At 59.1% G+C, this 22,367-nt stretch overlaps 11 non-coding genes across 11 annotated transcripts; all 11 read right to left on the bottom strand.

Moving 5' to 3' along the window:
- Window positions 1-928: 928 nt before the first annotated feature.
- Window positions 929-1,047, bottom strand: LOC149916555 (5S ribosomal RNA). The gene has a single exon (XR_016469899.1). It is a non-coding gene; the product is annotated as a 5S ribosomal RNA (ribosomal RNA).
- Window positions 1,048-3,006: 1,959 nt separating this feature from the next.
- LOC149916554 (5S ribosomal RNA) lies at window positions 3,007-3,125 on the bottom strand. Its single transcript, XR_016469898.1, has one exon. It is a non-coding gene; the product is annotated as a 5S ribosomal RNA (ribosomal RNA).
- Window positions 3,126-5,082: 1,957 nt separating this feature from the next.
- On the bottom strand, window positions 5,083-5,201 carry LOC149916553 (5S ribosomal RNA). The gene has a single exon (XR_016469897.1). It is a non-coding gene; the product is annotated as a 5S ribosomal RNA (ribosomal RNA).
- A 1,959-nt stretch (window positions 5,202-7,160) lies between these two features.
- LOC149916552 (5S ribosomal RNA) lies at window positions 7,161-7,279 on the bottom strand. The gene has a single exon (XR_016469895.1). It is a non-coding gene; the product is annotated as a 5S ribosomal RNA (ribosomal RNA).
- Window positions 7,280-9,234: 1,955 nt separating this feature from the next.
- LOC149916551 (5S ribosomal RNA) lies at window positions 9,235-9,353 on the bottom strand. The gene has a single exon (XR_016469893.1). It is a non-coding gene; the product is annotated as a 5S ribosomal RNA (ribosomal RNA).
- Window positions 9,354-11,316: 1,963 nt separating this feature from the next.
- Window positions 11,317-11,435, bottom strand: LOC149916550 (5S ribosomal RNA). The gene has a single exon (XR_016469909.1). It is a non-coding gene; the product is annotated as a 5S ribosomal RNA (ribosomal RNA).
- Window positions 11,436-13,398: 1,963 nt separating this feature from the next.
- On the bottom strand, window positions 13,399-13,517 carry LOC149916549 (5S ribosomal RNA). The gene has a single exon (XR_016469908.1). It is a non-coding gene; the product is annotated as a 5S ribosomal RNA (ribosomal RNA).
- Window positions 13,518-15,453: 1,936 nt separating this feature from the next.
- Window positions 15,454-15,572, bottom strand: LOC149916548 (5S ribosomal RNA). The gene has a single exon (XR_016469892.1). It is a non-coding gene; the product is annotated as a 5S ribosomal RNA (ribosomal RNA).
- Window positions 15,573-17,530: 1,958 nt separating this feature from the next.
- LOC149916547 (5S ribosomal RNA) lies at window positions 17,531-17,649 on the bottom strand. The gene has a single exon (XR_016469891.1). It is a non-coding gene; the product is annotated as a 5S ribosomal RNA (ribosomal RNA).
- Window positions 17,650-19,606: 1,957 nt separating this feature from the next.
- On the bottom strand, window positions 19,607-19,725 carry LOC149916546 (5S ribosomal RNA). The gene has a single exon (XR_016469890.1). It is a non-coding gene; the product is annotated as a 5S ribosomal RNA (ribosomal RNA).
- A 1,957-nt stretch (window positions 19,726-21,682) lies between these two features.
- LOC149916545 (5S ribosomal RNA) lies at window positions 21,683-21,801 on the bottom strand. Its single transcript, XR_016469889.1, has one exon. It is a non-coding gene; the product is annotated as a 5S ribosomal RNA (ribosomal RNA).
- Between the last annotated feature and the right edge of the window lie 566 nt (window positions 21,802-22,367).

The following is a 22,367-nucleotide window of genomic DNA, read 5'->3' as shown; positions in this document are numbered from 1 at the left end:
AGACCCCTGGGGGACGCCGCTCCTTACCGGCCTCCACCTGGACATGGAGCCATTGATGGCCACCCTCTGTCTGCGGCCTTTCAACCAGTTTCTTGTCCATCGAGTGGCCCACCCATCAAATCCACATCCCGCCAGTTTGGAGATAAGGATGTGGGGGGGGGCCATGTCAAAGGCCTTGCTCAGGTCCAGGTAAACGACATCGGTCGCCTTTCCCTTGTCCACCGATGCCGTCACTCCATCATAGAAGGCCACCAGATTGGGCAAGCACGACCTTCCTCTGGTGAAGCCGTGCTGGCTGTCACGGATCACACGCCCTTTCCTCATGTGATCAAGCATGTCATCCAAGAGGATCTGTTCTATGATCTTCCCAGGCACAGAGGTGAGACTCACCGGCCTGTAGTTCCCGGGGTCCTCCTTGCTCCCTTTCTTGTCAATGGCAGTGATGTGACCCTTCCTCCAGTCACCACCCACCACAGAAAGGGAAAAGTAGCAGCTCAGCCACAAACACAAAACGCAAGCCTACGGAACCCACGGCTCCCCGCCCCTCACCCATCCCAGCATACAAGCCGCCCCAACCCTGACGAGGGCTGACGACGTCCCCAGCATCCACCCTAGCCAAGGCGGCGTGGCAGAGAGGCACTAACAGCCCTGCAGCGGCCTTCTTCACGGCACCGCACGCACACGGCACGCACACGGGAAGCGCGCATGCACACACACGCGCGCGCACACACACACGCGCACACACACACACACACGCACACACGTGTCTCCCTGTCCTCCAAAAGCAACTAAAAGAGCGAACCCCCGCCAACCAGCACCCCCCCCCCAGTCCCCCCAGCCGTCCCCCACCAACAGAGCGCTCGCAGCGGATCGGCTGTGCAAGTACAGCGCAGCGCCCAGCCCCGCGGGAGCGAAGCGGCGCAGCAAAAGCCTACAGCACCCGGTATTCCCAGGAGGTCTCCCATCCAAGTACTAACCAGGCCCGACCCTGCTTAGCTTCCGAGATCGGACGAGATCGGGCGTTGCCAGGGTGGGATGGCCGTAGGCACCTCATGCTCCTGCTCCAGCCCTCTTCTCGGCTTCTCACCACTGCCACACAATCACACAATCACAGAATGGCCACGGTTGGAAGGGAACTCAACCATCATCAAGCTCCAACCTCGCTGCCACACGCAGGGCCACCAACCGACACATTTCATACCACACCAGGCTGCCCAGGGCCCCATCCAACCTGGCCTTCAACACCTCCAGGGATGGACGGGGCATCCACAGCCTCTCTGCACAGCTCTTCCAGCACCTCACTGCTCTCATAGCAAAGAATTTCCCCCTGACGTCCAACCTAAATCTCCCCTCCGTCAACTTCAAACCATTTCCCCTTGTCCTGCTGTCCCTCACCCTTTGCAAGAGTTGATTCCCCTCCTGTTTGTAGGCTCCCTTTAGGTACTGAAAGGCTGCAATGAGCTCACCCCGCAGCCTTCTTTTCTCCAGGCTGAACGAGCCCAGCTCCCTCAGCCTGTCCTCATAGGGGACGTGCTCCAGTCCCCTGATCATCTTCGTGGCCCTCCTCTGGACCCTCTCCAACAGCTCCCTGTCTTTCTTGTACTGGGGGCTCCACACTTGGACGCAGTACTCCAGATGGGGCCTCACAAGAGCAGAGTAGAGGGGAACAATCACCTCCCTGTCCCTGCTGGCCACCCTCTGCTGATGGAGCCCAGGATCCCATTTGCCTTCCGAGCCGCAAGGGCACACTGCTGGCTCATGTTAAGCTTTTCATCCATCACGACCCCCAGGTCCTTCTCCACAGGGCTGCTCTCAAGGACCGCTCCTTCCAGTCCGTAGGGATGCCTGGCATTCCTCCGGCCCAAGTGCAAAACTCTGCACTTTGCCGTGTTGAACCTCATCACGTTCACCCGGGCCCACCTTTCCAGCCTCTCGAGGTCCCTCTGAATGGCATCCTTTCCTTCAACTGTGTCGATCGCACCACTCAGCTCGGTGTCGTCAGCAAACTTGCTGAGGGTGCACTCGATTCCGTCATCGATGTCATTGATAAAGATGTTACAGAGCACCGGTCCCAAGACAGACCCCTGGGGGACGCCGCTCCTTACCGGCCTCCACCTGGACATGGAGCCATTGATGGCCACCCTCTGTCTGCGGCCTTTCAACCAGTTTCTTGTCCATCGAGTGGCCCACCCATCAAATCCACATCCCGCCAGTTTGGAGATAAGGATGTGGGGGGGGGCCATGTCAAAGGCCTTGCTCAGGTCCAGGTAAACGACATCGGTCGCCTTTCCCTTGTCCACCGATGCCGTCACTCCATCATAGAAGGCCACCAGATTGGTCAAGCACGACCTTCCTCTGGTGAAGCCGTGCTGGCTGTCACGGATCACACGCCCTTTCCTCATGTGATCAAGCATGTCATCCAAGAGGATCTGTTCTATGATCTTCCCAGGCACAGAGGTGAGACTCACCGGCCTGTAGTTCCCGGGGTCCTCCTTGCTCCCTTTCTTGTCAATGGCAGTGATGTGACCCTTCCTCCAGTCACCACCCACCACAGAAAGGGAAAAGTAGCAGCTCAGCCACAAACACAAAACGCAAGCCTACGGAACCCACGGCTCCCCGCCCCTCACCCATCCCAGCATACAAGCCGCCCCAACCCTGACGAGGGCTGACGACGTCCCCAGCATCCACCCTAGCCAAGGCGGCGTGGCAGAGAGGCACTAACAGCCCTGCAGCGGCCTTCTTCACGGCACCGCACGCACACGGCACGCACACGGGAAGCGTGCACGCACACACACGCGCGCGCACACACACACGCGCACACACACACACACACGCACACACGTGTCTCCCTGTCCTCCAAAAGCAACTAAAAGAGCGAACCCCCGCCAACCAGCACCCCCCCCCCAGTCCCCCCAGCCGTCCCCCACCAACAGAGCGCTCGCAGCGGATCGGCTGTGCAAGTACAGCGCAGCGCCCAGCCCCGCGGGAGCGAAGCGGCGCAGCAAAAGCCTACAGCACCCGGTATTCCCAGGAGGTCTCCCATCCAAGTACTAACCAGGCCCGACCCTGCTTAGCTTCCGAGATCGGACGAGATCGGGCGTTGCCAGGGTGGGATGGCCGTAGGCACCTCATGCTCCTGCTCCAGCCCTCTTCTCGGCTTCTCACCACTGCCACACAATCACACAATCACAGAATGGCCACGGTTGGAAGGGAACTCAACCATCATCAAGCTCCAACCTCGCTGCCACACGCAGGGCCACCAACCGACACATTTCATACCACACCAGGCTGCCCAGGGCCCCATCCAACCTGGCCTTCAACACCTCCAGGGATGGACGGGGCATCCACAGCCTCTCTGCACAGCTCTTCCAGCACCTCACTGCTCTCATAGCAAAGAATTTCCCCCTGACGTCCAACCTAAATCTCCCCTCCGTCAACTTCAAACCATTTCCCCTTGTCCTGCTGTCCCTCACCCTTTGCAAGAGTTGATTCCCCTCCTGTTTGTAGGCTCCCTTTAGGTACTGAAAGGCTGCAATGAGCTCACCCCGCAGCCTTCTTTTCTCCAGGCTGAACGAGCCCAGCTCCCTCAGCCTGTCCTCATAGGGGACGTGCTCCAGTCCCCTGATCATCTTCGTGGCCCTCCTCTGGACCCTCTCCAACAGCTCCCTGTCTTTCTTGTACTGGGGGCTCCACACTTGGACGCAGTACTCCAGATGGGGCCTCACAAGAGCAGAGTAGAGGGGAACAATCACCTCCCTGTCCCTGCTGGCCACCCTCTGCTGATGGAGCCCAGGATCCCATTTGCCTTCCGAGCCGCAAGGGCACACTGCTGGCTCATGTTAAGCTTTTCATCCATCACGACCCCCAGGTCCTTCTCCACAGGGCTGCTCTCAAGGACCGCTCCTTCCAGTCCGTAGGGATGCCTGGCATTCCTCCGGCCCAAGTGCAAAACTCTGCACTTTGCCGTGTTGAACCTCATCACGTTCACCCGGGCCCACCTTTCTAGCCTCTCGAGGTCCCTCTGAATGGCATCCTTTCCTTCAACTGTGTCGATCGCACCACTCAGCTCGGTGTCGTCAGCAAACTTGCTGAGGGTGCACTCGATTCCGTCATCGATGTCATTGATAAAGATGTTACAGAGCACCGGTCCCAAGACAGACCCCTGGGGGACGCCGCTCCTTACCGGCCTCCACCTGGACATGGAGCCATTGATGGCCACCCTCTGTCTGCGGCCTTTCAACCAGTTTCTTGTCCATCGAGTGGCCCACCCATCAAATCCACATCCCGCCAGTTTGGAGATAAGGATGTGGGGGGGGGCCATGTCAAAGGCCTTGCTCAGGTCCAGGTAAACGACATCGGTCGCCTTTCCCTTGTCCACCGATGCCGTCACTCCATCATAGAAGGCCACCAGATTGGGCAAGCACGACCTTCCTCTGGTGAAGCGGTGCTGGCTGTCACGGATCACACGCCCTTTCCTCATGTGATCAAGCATGTCATCCAAGAGGATCTGTTCTATGATCTTCCCAGGCACAGAGGTGAGACTCACCGGCCTGTAGTTCCCGGGGTCCTCCTTGCTCCCTTTCTTGTCAATGGCAGTGATGTGACCCTTCCTCCAGTCACCACCCACCACAGAAAGGGAAAAGTAGCAGCTCAGCCACAAACACAAAACGCAAGCCTACGGAACCCACGGCTCCCCGCCCCTCACCCATCCCAGCATACAAGCCGCCCCAACCCTGACGAGGGCTGACGACGTCCCCAGCATCCACCCTAGCCAAGGCGGCGTGGCAGAGAGGCACTAACAGCCCTGCAGCGGCCTTCTTCACGGCACCGCACGCACACGGCACGCACACGGGAAGCGTGCACGCACACACACGCGCGCGCACACACACACGCACACACACACACACACGCACACACGTGTCTCCCTGTCCTCCAAAAGCAACTAAAAGAGCGAACCCCCGCCAACCAGCACCCCCCCCCCAGTCCCCCCAGCCGTCCCCCACCAACAGAGCGCTCGCAGCGGATCGGCTGTGCAAGTACAGCGCAGCGCCCAGCCCCGCGGGAGCGAAGCGGCGCAGCAAAAGCCTACAGCACCCGGTATTCCCAGGAGGTCTCCCATCCAAGTACTAACCAGGCCCGACCCTGCTTAGCTTCCGAGATCGGACGAGATCGGGCGTTGCCAGGGTGGGATGGCCGTAGGCACCTCATGCTCCTGCTCCAGCCCTCTTCTCGGCTTCTCACCACTGCCACACAATCACACAATCACAGAATGGCCACGGTTGGAAGGGAACTCAACCATCATCAAGCTCCAACCTCGCTGCCACACGCAGGGCCACCAACCGACACATTTCATACCACACCAGGCTGCCCAGGGCCCCATCCAACCTGGCCTTCAACACCTCCAGGGATGGACGGGGCATCCACAGCCTCTCTGCACAGCTCTTCCAGCACCTCACTGCTCTCATAGCAAAGAATTTCCCCCTGACGTCCAACCTAAATCTCCCCTCCGTCAACTTCAAACCATTTCCCCTTGTCCTGCTGTCCCTCACCCTTTGCAAGAGTTGATTCCCCTCCTGTTTGTAGGCTCCCTTTAGGTACTGAAAGGCTGCAATGAGCTCACCCCGCAGCCTTCTTTTCTCCAGGCTGAACGAGCCCAGCTCCCTCAGCCTGTCCTCATAGGGGACGTGCTCCAGTCCCCTGATCATCTTCGTGGCCCTCCTCTGGACCCTCTCCAACAGCTCCCTGTCTTTCTTGTACTGGGGGCTCCACACTTGGACGCAGTACTCCAGATGGGGCCTCACAAGAGCAGAGTAGAGGGGAACAATCACCTCCCTGTCCCTGCTGGCCACCCTCTGCTGATGGAGCCCAGGATCCCATTTGCCTTCCGAGCCGCAAGGGCACACTGCTGGCTCATGTTAAGCTTTTCATCCATCACGACCCCCAGGTCCTTCTCCACAGGGCTGCTCTCAAGGACCGCTCCTTCCAGTCCGTAGGGATGCCTGGCATTCCTCCGGCCCAAGTGCAAAACTCTGCACTTTGCCGTGTTGAACCTCATCACGTTCACCCGGGCCCACCTTTCTAGCCTCTCGAGGTCCCTCTGAATGGCATCCTTTCCTTCAACTGTGTCGATCGCACCACTCAGCTCGGTGTCGTCAGCAAACTTGCTGAGGGTGCACTCGATTCCGTCATCGATGTCATTGATAAAGATGTTACAGAGCACCGGTCCCAAGACAGACCCCTGGGGGACGCCGCTCCTTACCGGCCTCCACCTGGACATGGAGCCATTGATGGCCACCCTCTGTCTGCGGCCTTTCAACCAGTTTCTTGTCCATCGAGTGGCCCACCCATCAAATCCACATCCCGCCAGTTTGGAGATAAGGATGTGGGGGGGGGCCATGTCAAAGGCCTTGCTCAGGTCCAGGTAAACGACATCGGTCGCCTTTCCCTTGTCCACCGATGCCGTCACTCCATCATAGAAGGCCACCAGATTGGTCAAGCACGACCTTCCTCTGGTGAAGCCGTGCTGGCTGTCACGGATCACACGCCCTTTCCTCATGTGATCAAGCATGTCATCCAAGAGGATCTGTTCTATGATCTTCCCAGGCACAGAGGTGAGACTCACCGGCCTGTAGTTCCCGGGGTCCTCCTTGCTCCCTTTCTTGTCAATGGCAGTGATGTGACCCTTCCTCCAGTCACCACCCACCACAGAAAGGGAAAAGTAGCAGCTCAGCCACAAACACAAAACGCAAGCCTACGGAACCCACGGCTCCCCGCCCCTCACCCATCCCAGCATACAAGCCGCCCCAACCCTGACGAGGGCTGACGACGTCCCCAGCATCCACCCTAGCCAAGGCGGCGTGGCAGAGAGGCACTAACAGCCCTGCAGCGGCCTTCTTCACGGCACCGCACGCACACGGCACGCACACGGGAAGCGCGCATGCACACACACGCGCGCGCACACACACACGCGCACACACACACACACACGCACACACGTGTCTCCCTGTCCTCCAAAAGCAACTAAAAGAGCGAACCCCCGCCAACCAGCACCCCCCCCCCAGTCCCCCCAGCCGTCCCCCACCAACAGAGCGCTCGCAGCGGATCGGCTGTGCAAGTACAGCGCAGCGCCCAGCCCCGCGGGAGCGAAGCGGCGCAGCAAAAGCCTACAGCACCCGGTATTCCCAGGAGGTCTCCCATCCAAGTACTAACCAGGCCCGACCCTGCTTAGCTTCCGAGATCGGACGAGATCGGGCGTTGCCAGGGTGGGATGGCCGTAGGCACCTCATGCTCCTGCTCCAGCCCTCTTCTCGGCTTCTCACCACTGCCACACAATCACACAATCACAGAATGGCCACGGTTGGAAGGGAACTCAACCATCATCAAGCTCCAACCTCGCTGCCACACGCAGGGCCACCAACCGACACATTTCATACCACACCAGGCTGCCCAGGGCCCCATCCAACCTGGCCTTCAACACCTCCAGGGATGGACGGGGCATCCACAGCCTCTCTGCACAGCTCTTCCAGCACCTCACTGCTCTCATAGCAAAGAATTTCCCCCTGACGTCCAACCTAAATCTCCCCTCCGTCAACTTCAAACCATTTCCCCTTGTCCTGCTGTCCCTCACCCTTTGCAAGAGTTGATTCCCCTCCTGTTTGTAGGCTCCCTTTAGGTACTGAAAGGCTGCAATGAGCTCACCCCGCAGCCTTCTTTTCTCCAGGCTGAACAAGCCCAGCTCCCTCAGCCTGTCCTCATAGGGGACGTGCTCCAGTCCCCTGATCATCTTCGTGGCCCTCCTCTGGACCCTCTCCAACAGCTCCCTGTCTTTCTTGTACTGGGGGCTCCACACTTGGACGCAGTACTCCAGATGGGGCCTCACAAGAGCAGAGTAGAGGGGAACAATCACCTCCCTGTCCCTGCTGGCCACCCTCTGCTGATGGAGCCCAGGATCCCATTTGCCTTCCGAGCCGCAAGGGCACACTGCTGGCTCATGTTAAGCTTTTCATCCATCACGACCCCCAGGTCCTTCTCCGCAGGGCTGCTCTCAAGGACCGCTCCTTCCAGTCCGTAGGGATGCCTGGCATTCCTCCGGCCCAAGTGCAAAACTCTGCACTTTGCCGTGTTGAACCTCATCACGTTCACCCGGGCCCACCTTTCTAGCCTCTCGAGGTCCCTCTGAATGGCATCCTTTCCTTCAACTGTGTCGATCGCACCACTCAGCTCGGTGTCGTCAGCAAACTTGCTGAGGGTGCACTCGATTCCGTCATCGATGTCATTGATAAAGATGTTACAGAGCACCGGTCCCAAGACAGACCCCTGGGGGACGCCGCTCCTTACCGGCCTCCACCTGGACATGGAGCCATTGATGGCCACCCTCTGTCTGCGGCCTTTCAACCAGTTTCTTGTCCATCGAGTGGCCCACCCATCAAATCCACATCCCGCCAGTTTGGAGATAAGAAAGTGGGGGGGGGCCATGTCAAAGGCCTTGCTCAGGTCCAGGTAAATGACATCGGTCGCCTTTCCCTTGTCCACCGATGCCGTCACTCCATCATAGAAGGCCACCAGATTGGGCAAGCACGACCTTCCTCTGGTGAAGCCGTGCTGGCTGTCACGGATCACACGCCCTTTCCTCATGTGATCAAGCATGTCATCCAAGAGGATCTGTTCTATGATCTTCCCAGGCACAGAGGTGAGACTCACCGGCCTGTAGTTCCCGGGGTCCTCCTTGCTCCCTTTCTTGTCAATGGCAGTGATGTGACCCTTCCTCCAGTCACCACCCACCACAGAAAGGGAAAAGTAGCAGCTCAGCCACAAACACAAAACGCAAGCCTACGGAACCCACGGCTCCCCGCCGCTCACCCATCCCAGCATACAAGCCGCCCCAACCCTGACGAGGGCTGACGACGTCCCCAGCATCCACCCTAGCCAAGGCGGCGTGGCAGAGAGGCACTAACAGCCCTGCAGCGGCCTTCTTCACGGCACCGCACGCACACGGCACGCACACGGGAAGCGTGCACGCACACACACGCGCGCACACACACACGCACACACACACACACACGCACACACGTGTCTCCCTGTCCTCCAAAAGCAACTAAAAGAGCGAACCCCCGCCAACCAGCACCCCCCCCCCAGTCCCCCCAGCCGTCCCCCACCAACAGAGCGCTCGCAGCGGATCGGCTGTGCAAGTACAGCGCAGCGCCCAGCCCCGCGGGAGCGAAGCGGCGCAGCAAAAGCCTACAGCACCCGGTATTCCCAGGAGGTCTCCCATCCAAGTACTAACCAGGCCCGACCCTGCTTAGCTTCCGAGATCGGACGAGATCGGGCGTTGCCAGGGTGGGATGGCCGTAGGCACCTCATGCTCCTGCTCCAGCCCTCTTCTCGGCTTCTCACCACTGCCACACAATCACACAATCACAGAATGGCCACGGTTGGAAGGGAACTCAACCATCATCAAGCTCCAACCTCGCTGCCACACGCAGGGCCACCAACCGACACATTTCATACCACACCAGGCTGCCCAGGGCCCCATCCAACCTGGCCTTCAACACCTCCAGGGATGGACGGGGCATCCACAGCCTCTCTGCACAGCTCTTCCAGCACCTCACTGCTCTCATAGCAAAGAATTTCCCCCTGACGTCCAACCTAAATCTCCCCTCCGTCAACTTCAAACCATTTCCCCTTGTCCTGCTGTCCCTCACCCTTTGCAAGAGTTGATTCCCCTCCTGTTTGTAGGCTCCCTTTAGGTACTGAAAGGCTGCAATGAGCTCACCCCGCAGCCTTCTTTTCTCCAGGCTGAACAAGCCCAGCTCCCTCAGCCTGTCCTCATAGGGGACGTGCTCCAGTCCCCTGATCATCTTCGTGGCCCTCCTCTGGACCCTCTCCAACAGCTCCCTGTCTTTCTTGTACTGGGGGCTCCACACTTGGACGCAGTACTCCAGATGGGGCCTCACAAGAGCAGAGTAGAGGGGAACAATCACCTCCCTGTCCCTGCTGGCCACCCTCTGCTGATGGAGCCCAGGATCCCATTTGCCTTCCGAGCCGCAAGGGCACACTGCTGGCTCATGTTAAGCTTTTCATCCATCACGACCCCCAGGTCCTTCTCCGCAGGGCTGCTCTCAAGGACCGCTCCTTCCAGTCCGTAGGGATGCCTGGCATTCCTCCGGCCCAAGTGCAAAACTCTGCACTTTGCCGTGTTGAACCTCATCACGTTCACCCGGGCCCACCTTTCTAGCCTCTCGAGGTCCCTCTGAATGGCATCCTTTCCTTCAACTGTGTCGATCGCACCACTCAGCTCGGTGTTGTCAGCAAACTTGCTGAGGGTGCACTCGATTCCGTCATCGATGTCATTGATAAAGATGTTACAGAGCACCGGTCCCAAGACAGACCCCTGGGGGACGCCGCTCCTTACCGGCCTCCACCTGGACATGGAGCCATTGATGGCCACCCTCTGTCTGCGGCCTTTCAACCAGTTTCTTGTCCATCGAGTGGCCCACCCATCAAATCCACATCCCGCCAGTTTGGAGATAAGAAAGTGGGGGGGGGCCATGTCAAAGGCCTTGCTCAGGTCCAGGTAAATGACATCGGTCGCCTTTCCCTTGTCCACCGATGCCGTCACTCCATCATAGAAGGCCACCAGATTGGGCAAGCACGACCTTCCTCTGGTGAAGCCGTGCTGGCTGTCACGGATCACACGCCCTTTCCTCATGTGATCAAGCATGTCATCCAAGAGGATCTGTTCTATGATCTTCCCAGGCACAGAGGTGAGACTCACCGGCCTGTAGTTCCCGGGGTCCTCCTTGCTCCCTTTCTTGTCAATGGCAGTGATGTGACCCTTCCTCCAGTCACCACCCACCACAGAAAGGGAAAAGTAGCAGCTCAGCCACAAACACAAAACGCAAGCCTACGGAACCCACGGCTCCCCGCCCCTCACCCATCCCAGCATACAAGCCGCCCCAACCCTGACGAGGGCTGACGACGTCCCCAGCATCCACCCTAGCCAAGGCGGCGTGGCAGAGAGGCACTAACAGCCCTGCAGCGGCCTTCTTCACGGCACCGCACGCACACGGCACACACACGGGAAGCGTGCACGCACACACACGCGCGCGCACACACACACGCACACGCACGCACACACACACGCACACACGTGTCTCCCTGTCCTCCAAAAGCAACTAAAAGAGCGAACCCCCGCCAACCAGCACCCCCCCCCCCCAGTCCCCCCAGCCGTCCCCCACCAACAGAGCGCTCGCAGCGGATCGGCTGTGCAAGTACAGCGCAGCGCCCAGCCCCGCGGGAGCGAAGCGGCGCAGCAAAAGCCTACAGCACCCGGTATTCCCAGGAGGTCTCCCATCCAAGTACTAACCAGGCCCGACCCTGCTTAGCTTCCGAGATCGGACGAGATCGGACGTTGCCAGGGTGGGATGGCCGTAGGCACCTCATGCTCCTGCTCCAGCCCTCTTCTCGGCTTCTCACCACTGCCACACAATCACACAATCACAGAATGGCCACGGTTGGAAGGGAACTCAACCATCATCAAGCTCCAACCTCGCTGCCACACGCAGGGCCACCAACCGACACATTTCATACCACACCAGGCTGCCCAGGGCCCCATCCAACCTGGCCTTCAACACCTCCAGGGATGGACGGGGCATCCACAGCCTCTCTGCACAGCTCTTCCAGCACCTCACTGCTCTCATAGCAAAGAATTTCCCCCTGACGTCCAACCTAAATCTCCCCTCCGTCAACTTCAAACCATTTCCCCTTGTCCTGCTGTCCCTCACCCTTTGCAAGAGTTGATTCCCCTCCTGTTTGTAGGCTCCCTTTAGGTACTGAAAGGCTGCAATGAGCTCACCCCGCAGCCTTCTTTTCTCCAGGCTGAACAAGCCCAGCTCCCTCAGCCTGTCCTCATAGGGGACGTGCTCCAGTCCCCTGATCATCTTCGTGGCCCTCCTCTGGACCCTCTCCAACAGCTCCCTGTCTTTCTTGTACTGGGGGCTCCACACTTGGACGCAGTACTCCAGATGGGGCCTCACAAGAGCAGAGTAGAGGGGAACAATCACCTCCCTGTCCCTGCTGGCCACCCTCTGCTGATGGAGCCCAGGATCCCATTTGCCTTCCGAGCCGCAAGGGCACACTGCTGGCTCATGTTAAGCTTTTCATCCATCACGACCCCCAGGTCCTTCTCCGCAGGGCTGCTCTCAAGGACCGCTCCTTCCAGTCCGTAGGGATGCCTGGCATTCCTCCGGCCCAAGTGCAAAACTCTGCACTTTGCCGTGTTGAACCTCATCACGTTCACCCGGGCCCACCTTTCTAGCCTCTCGAGGTCCCTCTGAATGGCATCCTTTCCTTCAACTGTGTCGATCGCACCACTCAGCTCGGTGTTGTCAGCAAACTTGCTGAGGGTGCACTCGATTCCGTCATCGATGTCATTGATAAAGATGTTACAGAGCACCGGTCCCAAGACAGACCCCTGGGGGACGCCGCTCCTTACCGGCCTCCACCTGGACATGGAGCCATTGATGGCCACCCTCTGTCTGCGGCCTTTCAACCAGTTTCTTGTCCATCGAGTGGCCCACCCATCAAATCCACATCCCGCCAGTTTGGAGATAAGAAAGTGGGGGGGGGCCATGTCAAAGGCCTTGCTCAGGTCCAGGTAAATGACATCGGTCGCCTTTCCCTTGTCCACCGATGCCGTCACTCCATCATAGAAGGCCACCAGATTGGGCAAGCACGACCTTCCTCTGGTGAAGCCGTGCTGGCTGTCACGGATCACACGCCCTTTCCTCATGTGATCAAGCATGTCATCCAAGAGGATCTGTTCTATGATCTTCCCAGGCACAGAGGTGAGACTCACCGGCCTGTAGTTCCCGGGGTCCTCCTTGCTCCCTTTCTTGTCAATGGCAGTGATGTGACCCTTCCTCCAGTCACCACCCACCACAGAAAGGGAAAAGTAGCAGCTCAGCCACAAACACAAAACGCAAGCCTACGGAACCCACGGCTCCCCGCCCCTCACCCATCCCAGCATACAAGCCGCCCCAACCCTGACGAGGGCTGACGACGTCCCCAGCATCCACCCTAGCCAAGGCGGCGTGGCAGAGAGGCACTAACAGCCCTGCAGCGGCCTTCTTCACGGCACCGCACGCACACGGCACACACACGGGAAGCGTGCACGCACACACACGCGCGCGCACACACACACGCACACGCACGCACACACACACGCACACACGTGTCTCCCTGTCCTCCAAAAGCAACTAAAAGAGCGAACCCCCGCCAACCAGCACCCCCCCCCCCCAGTCCCCCCAGCCGTCCCCCACCAACAGAGCGCTCGCAGCGGATCGGCTGTGCAAGTACAGCGCAGCGCCCAGCCCCGCGGGAGCGAAGCGGCGCAGCAAAAGCCTACAGCACCCGGTATTCCCAGGAGGTCTCCCATCCAAGTACTAACCAGGCCCGACCCTGCTTAGCTTCCGAGATCGGACGAGATCGGACGTTGCCAGGGTGGGATGGCCGTAGGCACCTCATGCTCCTGCTCCAGCCCTCTTCTCGGCTTCTCACCACTGCCACACAATCACACAATCACAGAATGGCCACGGTTGGAAGGGAACTCAACCATCATCAAGCTCCAACCTCGCTGCCACACGCAGGGCCACCAACCGACACATTTCATACCACACCAGGCTGCCCAGGGCCCCATCCAACCTGGCCTTCAACACCTCCAGGGATGGACGGGGCATCCACAGCCTCTCTGCACAGCTCTTCCAGCACCTCACTGCTCTCATAGCAAAGAATTTCCCCCTGACGTCCAACCTAAATCTCCCCTCCGTCAACTTCAAACCATTTCCCCTTGTCCTGCTGTCCCTCACCCTTTGCAAGAGTTGATTCCCCTCCTGTTTGTAGGCTCCCTTTAGGTACTGAAAGGCTGCAATGAGCTCACCCCGCAGCCTTCTTTTCTCCAGGCTGAACAAGCCCAGCTCCCTCAGCCTGTCCTCATAGGGGACGTGCTCCAGTCCCCTGATCATCTTCGTGGCCCTCCTCTGGACCCTCTCCAACAGCTCCCTGTCTTTCTTGTACTGGGGGCTCCACACTTGGACGCAGTACTCCAGATGGGGCCTCACAAGAGCAGAGTAGAGGGGAACAATCACCTCCCTGTCCCTGCTGGCCACCCTCTGCTGATGGAGCCCAGGATCCCATTTGCCTTCCGAGCCGCAAGGGCACACTGCTGGCTCATGTTAAGCTTTTCATCCATCACGACCCCCAGGTCCTTCTCCGCAGGGCTGCTCTCAAGGACCGCTCCTTCCAGTCCGTAGGGATGCCTGGCATTCCTCCGGCCCAAGTGCAAAACTCTGCACTTTGCCGTGTTGAACCTCATCACGTTCACCCGGGCCCACCTTTCTAGCCTCTCGAGGTCCCTCTGAATGGCATCCTTTCCTTCAACTGTGTCGATCGCACCACTCAGCTCGGTGTCGTCAGCAAACTTGCTGAGGGTGCACTCGATTCCGTCATCGATGTCATTGATAAAGATGTTACAGAGCACCGGTCCCAAGACAGACCCCTGGGGGACGCCGCTCCTTACCGGCCTCCACCTGGACATGGAGCCATTGATGGCCACCCTCTGTCTGCGGCCTTTCAACCAGTTTCTTGTCCATCGAGTGGCCCACCCATCAAATCCACATCCCGCCAGTTTGGAGATAAGAAAGTGGGGGGGGGCCATGTCAAAGGCCTTGCTCAGGTCCAGGTAAATGACATCGGTCGCCTTTCCCTTGTCCACCGATGCCGTCACTCCATCATAGAAGGCCACCAGATTGGGCAAGCACGACCTTCCTCTGGTGAAGCCGTGCTGGCTGTCACGGATCACACGCCCTTTCCTCATGTGATCAAGCATGTCATCCAAGAGGATCTGTTCTATGATCTTCCCAGGCACAGAGGTGAGACTCACCGGCCTGTAGTTCCCGGGGTCCTCCTTGCTCCCTTTCTTGTCAATGGCAGTGATGTGACCCTTCCTCCAGTCACCACCCACCACAGAAAGGGAAAAGTAGCAGCTCAGCCACAAACACAAAACGCAAGCCTACGGAACCCACGGCTCCCCGCCCCTCACCCATCCCAGCATACAAGCCGCCCCAACCCTGACGAGGGCTGACGACGTCCCCAGCATCCACCCTAGCCAAGGCGGCGTGGCAGAGAGGCACTAACAGCCCTGCAGCGGCCTTCTTCACGGCACCGCACGCACACGGCACACACACGGGAAGCGTGCACGCACACACGCGCGCGCACACACACGCACACACGTGTCTCCCTGTCCTCCAAAAGCAACTAAAAGAGCGAACCCCCGCCAACCAGCACCCCCCCCCCCAGTCCCCCCAGCCGTCCCCCACCAACAGAGCGCTCGCAGCGGATCGGCTGTGCAAGTACAGCGCAGCGCCCAGCCCCGCGGGAGCGAAGCGGCGCAGCAAAAGCCTACAGCACCCGGTATTCCCAGGAGGTCTCCCATCCAAGTACTAACCAGGCCCGACCCTGCTTAGCTTCCGAGATCGGACGAGATCGGGCGTTGCCAGGGTGGGATGGCCGTAGGCACCTCATGCTCCTGCTCCAGCCCTCTTCTCGGCTTCTCACCACTGCCACACAATCACACAATCACAGAATGGCCACGGTTGGAAGGGAACTCAACCATCATCAAGCTCCAACCTCGCTGCCACACGCAGGGCCACCAACCGACACATTTCATACCACACCAGGCTGCCCAGGGCCCCATCCAACCTGGCCTTCAACACCTCCAGGGATGGACGGGGCATCCACAGCCTCTCTGCACAGCTCTTCCAGCACCTCACTGCTCTCATAGCAAAGAATTTCCCCCTGACGTCCAACCTAAATCTCCCCTCCGTCAACTTCAAACCATTTCCCCTTGTCCTGCTGTCCCTCACCCTTTGCAAGAGTTGATTCCCCTCCTGTTTGTAGGCTCCCTTTAGGTACTGAAAGGCTGCAATGAGCTCACCCCGCAGCCTTCTTTTCTCCAGGCTGAACGAGCCCAGCTCCCTCAGCCTGTCCTCATAGGGGACGTGCTCCAGTCCCCTGATCATCTTCGTGGCCCTCCTCTGGACCCTCTCCAACAGCTCCCTGTCTTTCTTGTACTGGGGGCTCCACACTTGGACGCAGTACTCCAGATGGGGCCTCACAAGAGCAGAGTAGAGGGGAACAATCACCTCCCTGTCCCTGCTGGCCACCCTCTGCTGATGGAGCCCAGGATCCCATTTGCCTTCCGAGCCGCAAGGGCACACTGCTGGCTCATGTTAAGCTTTTCATCCATCACGACCCCCAGGTCCTTCTCCGCAGGGCTGCTCTCAAGGACCGCTCCTTCCAGTCCGTAGGGATGCCTGGCATTCCTCCGGCCCAAGTGCAAAACTCTGCACTTTGCCGTGTTGAACCTCATCACGTTCACCCGGGCCCACCTTTCTAGCCTCTCGAGGTCCCTCTGAATGGCATCCTTTCCTTCAACTGTGTCGACCGCACCACTCAGCTCGGTGTCGTCAGCAAACTTGCTGAGGGTGCACTCGATTCCGTCATCGATGTCATTGATAAAGATGTTACAGAGCACCGGTCCCAAGACAGACCCCTGGGGGACGCCGCTCCTTACCGGCCTCCACCTGGACATGGAGCCATTGATGGCCACCCTCTGTCTGCGGCCTTTCAACCAGTTTCTTGTCCATCGAGTGGCCCACCCATCAAATCCACATCCCGCCAGTTTGGAGATAAGGATGTGGGGGGGGGCCATGTCAAAGGCCTTGCTCAGGTCCAGGTAAATGACATCGGTCGCCTTTCCCTTGTCCACCGATGCCGTCACTCCATCATAGAAGGCCACCAGATTGGGCAAGCACGACCTTCCTCTGGTGAAGCCGTGCTGGCTGTCACGGATCACACGCCCTTTCCTCATGTGATCAAGCATGTCATCCAAGAGGATCTGTTCTATGATCTTCCCAGGCACAGAGGTGAGACTCACCGGCCTGTAGTTCCCGGGGTCCTCCTTGCTCCCTTTCTTGTCAATGGCAGTGATGTGACCCTTCCTCCAGTCACCACCCACCACAGAAAGGGAAAAGTAGCAGCTCAGCCACAAACACAAAACGCAAGCCTACGGAACCCACGGCTCCCCGCCCCTCACCCATCCCAGCATACAAGCCGCCCCAACCCTGACGAGGGCTGACGACGTCCCCAGCATCCACCCTAGCCAAGGCGGCGTGGCAGAGCGGCACTAACAGCCCTGCAGCGGCCTTCTTCACGGCACCGCACGCACACGGCACGCACACGGGAAGCGTGCACGCACACACACGCGCGCGCACACACACACGCACACACACACACACACGCACACACGTGTCTCCCTGTCCTCCAAAAGCAACTAAAAGAGCGAACCCCCGCCAACCAGCACCCCCCCCCCCAGTCCCCCCAGCCGTCCCCCACCAACAGAGCGCTCGCAGCGGATCGGCTGTGCAAGTACAGCGCAGCGCCCAGCCCCGCGGGAGCGAAGCGGCGCAGCAAAAGCCTACAGCACCCGGTATTCCCAGGAGGTCTCCCATCCAAGTACTAACCAGGCCCGACCCTGCTTAGCTTCCGAGATCGGACGAGATCGGGCGTTGCCAGGGTGGGATGGCCGTAGGCACCTCATGCTCCTGCTCCAGCCCTCTTCTCGGCTTCTCACCACTGCCACACAATCACACAATCACAGAATGGCCACGGTTGGAAGGGAACTCAACCATCATCAAGCTCCAACCTCGCTGCCACACGCAGGGCCACCAACCGACACATTTCATACCACACCAGGCTGCCCAGGGCCCCATCCAACCTGGCCTTCAACACCTCCAGGGATGGACGGGGCATCCACAGCCTCTCTGCACAGCTCTTCCAGCACCTCACTGCTCTCATAGCAAAGAATTTCCCCCTGACGTCCAACCTAAATCTCCCCTCCGTCAACTTCAAACCATTTCCCCTTGTCCTGCTGTCCCTCACCCTTTGCAAGAGTTGATTCCCCTCCTGTTTGTAGGCTCCCTTTAGGTACTGAAAGGCTGCAATGAGCTCACCCCGCAGCCTTCTTTTCTCCAGGCTGAACGAGCCCAGCTCCCTCAGCCTGTCCTCATAGGGGACGTGCTCCAGTCCCCTGATCATCTTCGTGGCCCTCCTCTGGACCCTCTCCAACAGCTCCCTGTCTTTCTTGTACTGGGGGCTCCACACTTGGACGCAGTACTCCAGATGGGGCCTCACAAGAGCAGAGTAGAGGGGAACAATCACCTCCCTGTCCCTGCTGGCCACCCTCTGCTGATGGAGCCCAGGATCCCATTTGCCTTCCGAGCCGCAAGGGCACACTGCTGGCTCATGTTAAGCTTTTCATCCATCACGACCCCCAGGTCCTTCTCCGCAGGGCTGCTCTCAAGGACCGCTCCTTCCAGTCCGTAGGGATGCCTGGCATTCCTCCGGCCCAAGTGCAAAACTCTGCACTTTGCCGTGTTGAACCTCATCACGTTCACCCGGGCCCACCTTTCTAGCCTCTCGAGGTCCCTCTGAATGGCATCCTTTCCTTCAACTGTGTCGACCGCACCACTCAGCTCGGTGTCGTCAGCAAACTTGCTGAGGGTGCACTCGATTCCGTCATCGATGTCATTGATAAAGATGTTACAGAGCACCGGTCCCAAGACAGACCCCTGGGGGACGCCGCTCCTTACCGGCCTCCACCTGGACATGGAGCCATTGATGGCCACCCTCTGTCTGCGGCCTTTCAACCAGTTTCTTGTCCATCGAGTGGCCCACCCATCAAATCCACATCCCGCCAGTTTGGAGATAAGAAAGTGGGGGGGGGCCATGTCAAAGGCCTTGCTCAGGTCCAGGTAAATGACATCGGTCGCCTTTCCCTTGTCCACCGATGCCGTCACTCCATCATAGAAGGCCACCAGATTGGTCAAGCACGACCTTCCTCTGGTGAAGCCGTGCTGGCTGTCACGGATCACACGCCCTTTCCTCATGTGATCAAGCATGTCATCCAGGAGGATCTGTTCTACGATCTTCCCAGGCACAGAGGTGAGACTCACCGGCCTGTAGTTCCCGGGGTCCTCCTTGCTCCCTTTCTTGTCAATGGCAGTGATGTGACCCTTCCTCCAGTCACCACCCACCACAGAAAGGGAAAAGTAGCAGCTCAGCCACAAACACAAAACGCAAGCCTACGGAACCCACGGCTCCCCGCCCCTCACCCATCCCAGCATACAAGCCGCCCCAACCCTGACGAGGGCTGACGACGTCCCCAGCATCCACCCTAGCCAAGGCGGCGTGGCAGAGAGGCACTAACAGCCCTGCAGCGGCCTTCTTCACGGCACCGCACGCACACGGCACGCACACGGGAAGCGTGCACGCACACACACGGGAAGCGCACACACACACACACACGCACACACACGCACACACGTGTCTCCCTGTCCTCCAAAAGCAACTAAAAGAGCGAACCCCCGCCAACCAGCACCCCCCCCCCCAGTCCCCCCAGCCGTCCCCCACCAACAGAGCGCTCGCAGCGGATCGGCTGTGCAAGTACAGCGCAGCGCCCAGCCCCGCGGGAGCGAAGCGGCGCAGCAAAAGCCTACAGCACCCGGTATTCCCAGGAGGTCTCCCATCCAAGTACTAACCAGGCCCGACCCTGCTTAGCTTCCGAGATCGGACGAGATCGGGCGTTGCCAGGGTGGGATGGCCGTAGGCACCTCATGCTCCTGCTCCAGCCCTCTTCTCGGCTTCTCACCACTGCCACACAATCACACAATCACAGAATGGCCACGGTTGGAAGGGAACTCAACCATCATCAAGCTCCAACCTCGCTGCCACACGCAGGGCCACCAACCGACACATTTCATACCACACCAGGCTGCCCAGGGCCCCATCCAACCTGGCCTTCAACACCTCCAGGGATGGACGGGGCATCCACAGCCTCTCTGCACAGCTCTTCCAGCACCTCACTGCTCTCATAGCAAAGAATTTCCCCCTGACGTCCAACCTAAATCTCCCCTCCGTCAACTTCAAACCATTTCCCCTTGTCCTGCTGTCCCTCACCCTTTGCAAGAGTTGATTCCCCTCCTGTTTGTAGGCTCCCTTTAGGTACTGAAAGGCTGCAATGAGCTCACCCCGCAGCCTTCTTTTCTCCAGGCTGAACGAGCCCAGCTCCCTCAGCCTGTCCTCATAGGGGACGTGCTCCAGTCCCCTGATCATCTTCGTGGCCCTCCTCTGGACCCTCTCCAACAGCTCCCTGTCTTTCTTGTACTGGGGGCTCCACACTTGGACGCAGTACTCCAGATGGGGCCTCACAAGAGCAGAGTAGAGGGGAACAATCACCTCCCTGTCCCTGCTGGCCACCCTCTGCTGATGGAGCCCAGGATCCCATTTGCCTTCCGAGCCGCAAGGGCACACTGCTGGCTCATGTTAAGCTTTTCATCCATCACGACCCCCAGGTCCTTCTCCGCAGGGCTGCTCTCAAGGACCGCTCCTTCCAGTCCGTAGGGATGCCTGGCATTCCTCCGGCCCAAGTGCAAAACTCTGCACTTTGCCGTGTTGAACCTCATCACGTTCACCCGGGCCCACCTTTCTAGCCTCTCGAGGTCCCTCTGAATGGCATCCTTTCCTTCAACTGTGTCGATCGCACCACTCAGCTCGGTGTCGTCAGCAAACTTGCTGAGGGTGCACTCGATTCCGTCATCGATGTCATTGATAAAGATGTTACAGAGCACCGGTCCCAAGACAGACCCCTGGGGGACGCCGCTCCTTACCGGCCTCCACCTGGACATGGAGCCATTGATGGCCACCCTCTGTCTGCGGCCTTTCAACCAGTTTCTTGTCCATCGAGTGGCCCACCCATCAAATCCACATCCCGCCAGTTTGGAGATAAGAAAGTGGGGGGGGGGCCATGTCAAAGGCCTTGCTCAGGTCCAGGTAAATGACATCGGTCGCCTTTCCCTTGTCCACCGATGCCGTCACTCCATCATAGAAGGCCACCAGATTGGTCAAGCACGACCTTCCTCTGGTGAAGCCGTGCTGGCTGTCACGGATCACACGCCCTTTCCTCATGTGATCAAGCATGTCATCCAAGAGGATCTGTTCTATGATCTTCCCAGGCACAGAGGTGAGACTCACCGGCCTGTAGTTCCCGGGGTCCTCCTTGCTCCCTTTCTTGTCAATGGCAGTGATGTGACCCTTCCTCCAGTCACCACCCACCACAGAAAGGGAAAAGTAGCAGCTCAGCCACAAACACAAAACGCAAGCCTACGGAACCCACGGCTCCCCGCCCCTCACTCATCCCAGCATACAAGCCGCCCCAACCCTGACGAGGGCTGACGACGTCCCCAGCATCCACCCTAGCCAAGGCGGCGTGGCAGAGAGGCACTAACAGCCCTGCAGCGGCCTTCTTCACGGCACCGCACGCACACGGCACGCACACGGGAAGCGTGCACGCACACACACGGGAAGCGCACACACACACACACACGCACACACACGCACACACGTGTCTCCCTGTCCTCCAAAAGCAACTAAAAGAGCGAACCCCCGCCAACCAGCACCCCCCCCCCAGTCCCCCCAGCCGTCCCCCACCAACAGAGCGCTCGCAGCGGATCGGCTGTGCAAGTACAGCGCAGCGCCCAGCCCCGCGGGAGCGAAGCGGCGCAGCAAAAGCCTACAGCACCCGGTATTCCCAGGAGGTCTCCCATCCAAGTACTAACCAGGCCCGACCCTGCTTAGCTTCCGAGATCGGACGAGATCGGGCGTTGCCAGGGTGGGATGGCCGTAGGCACCTCATGCTCCTGCTCCAGCCCTCTTCTCGGCTTCTCACCACTGCCACACAATCACACAATCACAGAATGGCCACGGTTGGAAGGGAACTCAACCATCATCAAGCTCCAACCTCGCTGCCACACGCAGGGCCACCAACCGACACATTTCATACCACACCAGGCTGCCCAGGGCCCCATCCAACCTGGCCTTCAACACCTCCAGGGATGGACGGGGCATCCACAGCCTCTCTGCACAGCTCTTCCAGCACCTCACTGCTCTCATAGCAAAGAATTTCCCCCTGACGTCCAACCTAAATCTCCCCTCCGTCAACTTCAAACCATTTCCCCTTGTCCTGCTGTCCCTCACCCTTTGCAAGAGTTGATTCCCCTCCTGTTTGTAGGCTCCCTTTAGGTACTGAAAGGCTGCAATGAGCTCACCCCGCAGCCTTCTTTTCTCCAGGCTGAACAAGCCCAGCTCCCTCAGCCTGTCCTCATAGGGGACGTGCTCCAGTCCCCTGATCATCTTCGTGGCCCTCCTCTGGACCCTCTCCAACAGCTCCCTGTCTTTCTTGTACTGGGGGCTCC

The sequence above is a fragment of the Phasianus colchicus genome, chromosome 10 (assembly GCF_987193195.1).
Source record: "Phasianus colchicus chromosome 10, bPhaCol1.hap1.1, whole genome shotgun sequence".
Classification (NCBI taxonomy): domain Eukaryota; kingdom Metazoa; phylum Chordata; class Aves; order Galliformes; family Phasianidae; genus Phasianus; species Phasianus colchicus.
This window is presented reverse-complemented; position numbering and strand designations above follow the sequence as displayed.